This window comes from Otolemur garnettii, unplaced genomic scaffold (genome assembly GCF_000181295.1).
Source record: "Otolemur garnettii isolate 467f Iridium unplaced genomic scaffold, OtoGar3 scaffold00361, whole genome shotgun sequence".
Lineage (NCBI taxonomy): Eukaryota > Metazoa > Chordata > Mammalia > Primates > Galagidae > Otolemur > Otolemur garnettii.
Window position 1 is genome coordinate 100,587 of NW_003852756.1, and position 4,604 is coordinate 105,190.

Consider the following 4,604-nt stretch of genomic DNA (forward strand, 5'->3'; position numbering starts at 1 on the left):
GGGAGGCTGAGGCAGGAGACTCGCTTGAGCCCAGGAGTTGGAGGTTGCTGTGAGCATGATGCCATGGCACTCTACCCAGGGGGATAGCTTGAGGCTCCATCTCAAAAAAAATAAAATAAAATAAAATAAATTGTGGTATATGTACACCATGGAATATAATGCAGCTTTAAAGAAAGATGGAGACTTTACCTCTTACGTGTTTATATGGATGGAGCTGGAACATATTCTTCTGAGCAAAGTATCTCAAGAATGGAAGAAAAAGTATCCAATGTACTCAACCCTACTATGAAACCAATTTATAGCTTTCATATGAAAGCTATAACCCAATTATAGTCCAAGAAGAATAGGTGAGAGGGAGGAAAGGCGAGAGGGAGGGGAAGAGGGGGAGGATGAGTAGAGGGAGGATAATTGGTGGGACCATACCTACGGTGCATCTTACAAGTGTACATGTGAAATTTACTAGGTGTAGAATATAAATGTCTTAACATAATAAGAAAATGCCATAAAGGCTATGTTAACCAGTTTGATAAAAATATTTCAAATTATATATGAAACCAGTACATTGTACCTCGTGATTATATTATTGTACACAGCTATGATTTAATGAAAAAAAAAAAAAAGGCTCAGTACCTGTATTTCAAGTGGCTAAGACGTCATCCATATACACCAGAGCTGGTGGGTTCGAACCCAGCCTGGGTCTGCCAAACAACAATGACAACTATAACCAAAAAATAGCCAGGTGCTGTGTGGCAGTCGCCTATAGTCTCAGCTACTTGGAGGCTGAGGCAAGAGAACTGCTTAAACCCAGGAGTTGAAAGTTGCTATGAGCTATAATGCCATGGCACTCTACCCAGGGCAACAGCTTGAGGCTCTGTCTCAAAAAAAAAAAAGAAAAAAGAAAATAAAACATAAAAATCTCTGTGATTTAGTTAAAGAAAGAAATTTATAACTTTAAAAGCCTATGTTGGAGAAAAAAGGGTTTTCAATGATCTAAGCCAGGGTCCTGGGTTCCCTAAACTACAGCCCCCAGGACTGTTTTCTGTATTTATAAATAATGTTTTATCAGAATATGGCCAAATCCATTTGTTTAGGAATTATCTAAGGTTACTTTTTCTCTTATAATACCAGAACTAAGCAGTTGCAAGAGACCACATAGCCCATTAAAATTAAAATAGTTGGGCGCAGTGACTCACACCTGTAAACCTAGTACTCTTAGAGGCTGAGGCAGGTGGAGTGCCCTAGCTCATGGGTTCAAGACCAGCCTACATGGCCTGGTGCCTGTAGCTCTGTGAGTAGGGTGCCAGCCACATACACCAAGGCTGGTGAGTTCAAGCCCAGCCCAGGCCTTCTAAATAACAATGACAACTGCAATAAAAAAATAGCCGGGCATTGTGGTTGGCACCTGTAGTTCCAGCTACTTGGGACGTTGAGGCTAAGAGGACCACTTGAGCATAAGAATTTGAGGTTGCTGTGAATAGTGACGCCAAGGCACTCTACCAAGGGTGACAGCTTGAGACCCTGTCTCAAAAAATAATAATAATAAAATACATAAAATAAATAAATAAAATTAAAATAGTCACTATGTTGCTCTTTACCAAAGTAGAGAAAGAAGACAAGTAGAAGGAAAACAAAAAACAGAAACCACTGATATGATAGAAAAGAGAAACTTAATGAAAAAATTTTAATAAAACTCATGAACTTCTAGGCAGATCAAGAAAGAGAAAAGAAACAAGCTTCTAATTTCAACAATTAAATAAGTAACACCACTACAAATGCCTCAGACATTTAAAGGATAACAAAGTATTATAAACTGAAATGTAGTGATTCTAAGAAATGGTATTAATTCAAAAAAAAACAAAATGCTTAGGAACATATATAGCAGGCCATCTTTTGAAGAAGATAAAATAAAAAAAAAAAACACATATAATCTATCAGAAGGATAAACCAGAAAACGATAGAGTTGGCTACCTACAAGAGATGGTTAGTTAAATAAGGTAAAAGGAATTCAGGAGAGCAACAATTCTGAGTGTATCTTATTGCACAGTCTTGTCTGTTTAAAGAATATCAATATATATAAAATATTCTAACAATAAAATTATAATATTCTAACAATAAGAATATAATGGAAGGAAAACTAAACAAATGAACCTAATTACATTTCATGTTTATGTCATAATCACATGGAACGAAGAAAAGACAGGTAAGGGGAACAAAAAGGGAATAGAGAAGAAAATAGGAAAATGGGCAAATAAAGGAAAAGGAGCAGAAAGGATGAAAGAAATTAAAGAAGGAAGGAAGAGGATTAAGGGACTAAGGGAGGGAAGTTCAGGAGAGGGAAGGCAAACTTCCTTACTTCAAGTATCATATAAACACAGAAACAGGAATCAATGTGTATGAGAAACAGGAGAAATGCAAACAAATCTTTATTTTTGGTAGGTGCGTTTATTGTTTTGGGGGTAAAGTAATTGTGCAATGTTTTATATGTATTATAAGTTTGCATTATTGAGTAAACTTTTTTTGATATTGGGAGCTAGATTTCACCTTCCATAGAAGGCACATGCAATTATGAAATAGACAAAGCAAAAAAGAACATTACAGAGATACTCTAGAAATGATGGTATGGTATGAATCCATATGATTTCTAAATTAGGTATATTTGTGTGTACGTATGTTTGTATACCTATTTGTGAATCTGTGTACATAAATGTAAGTATTTCCTAGCTCTATACACTGAAAGGTTCAAGAAGCAAAAAATCTCCAGGAGCAATGACCAATCTAGTGCCCAGATTTGGATTTATAAACACAATTCTGCAACTGAAAGGAACCAGGGCTCATAGCTAAAGTGGATAATTATAAGGATGAGGAAGGACGAATAAAAGATGAGTCTTGTGATGACAGAAAATTAGGAAATACTCAAGTACATGTTGGGGACATATCACAAAGACACCTGAAACAGTTTGAAGTGACTCTCACTGGCCAAATCTAGGATATTTGGAGCACAAAATTAATTAGAAGCAATTAATTAAAAATCATTGAGGGCCTGGGTGCAGTGGTTCATGCCTGTAATCCTAACACTCTTCGAGACCAAGGTAGGTGGATCACCTGAGTACATGAGTTGGAGACCAGCCTGAGAAAGAGCTAGACTCCATCTCTAAAAGTAGCTGGGTGATGTGGCAGGTGCCTATAGTCTCAGCTACTCACGAGATTCAGGCAAAAGAATCACCTGGGCGGCACCTGTGGTTCAAGGAGTAGGGCACCAGCCCCATACACCTGAGGTGGCGGGTTCAAACCCAGCCCAGCCAAAAGAAAACAGAGAATCAATCACCTGAGGCCAAGAGTTTGAGGTTGCTGTGACCTTTGTTGCCATGGCACTCTACCAAGGGTGACAAAATGAGACTTTGCCTCAAAAAAAAGGTGAAATCATAATAAACAGAAAAATACGTAAGTATAAATAAGATTTTAAAGAAATTTAATGTTAAATCAAAAAAGGTGGCTTGGAGTCTGTTCCTCAGTGGTTTGGACACTGGCCACATACACTGGGGCTGGCAGGTTAGTACCAGCCAGGGCTTGCTAAACAACAATGGCAACTACAACACCACCAACAACAAAAATAGCCAAGTGTTGTGGCAGGCGCCTATAGTTCCACCTACTTGGGAGGCTGAGGCAAGACAATAGCTTAGGCCCCCAAATTTGAGGCTGCTGTGAGCTGTGATGCCACAGCACTCTACCCACAGCGACAGCTCGAGACTGTCTCAAAAAAAAAAAAAAATCTCCCAAGAAAAATATGCCCTGGTCTGGATGGCTTCACACTACAATTCTATCAAACCTTCATAGAAGAACTTATTCCCATACTGCAGAAGTTATTCCAAAAAATTGAGGCGGAAGGAATATTCAGCAACAAGTTCTATAAAACAAACATCACCCTGATACCAAAACCAGGAAAAGACCCAATTAAAAAGGAGAACTTCAGACCAATTTCACTAATGAACGTAGATGCAAAAATTCTCAACAAAATCCTAGCCAATACACTACAGCTTCTCATCAAAAAAAAGTCACAGATCCCGGCTCAGCGCCTGTGGCTCAAGTGGCTAAGGCGCCAGCCACATACACCTGAGTTGGCAGGTTCGAATCCAGCCTGGACCTGCCAAACAACAATGACGGCTGCAACCAAAAAATAGTTGGGCGTTCTGGCGGGTGCCTGTAGTTCCAGCTACTTGAGAGGCAGAGGCAGGAGAATCGCTTGAGCCCAGGATTTGGAGGTTGCTATGAGCTGTGATGCCACAGCACTCTACCCAGGATGACAGCTTGAGGCTCTGTCTCAAAAAATAAAAATTAAAAAAATTAAAAAGTCACAGATCTCAATCAAGTAGGTTTCATCCCAGGGATACAAGGCTGGTTTAACATGCCCAAATCCAAAAACATAATTCACCATATCAACAGCAACAAAAACAAAGACTATATGATCCTTTCAATAGATACAGAAAAAGCATTCACTAAAATCCAGCATCCTTTTCTTTTTTCTTTCTTTTTTTTTTTTTTTTGAGACAGAGCCTCAAGCTTTCCCCCTGGGTAGAGTGCCGTGGCATCACAGCTCACAGCAACCT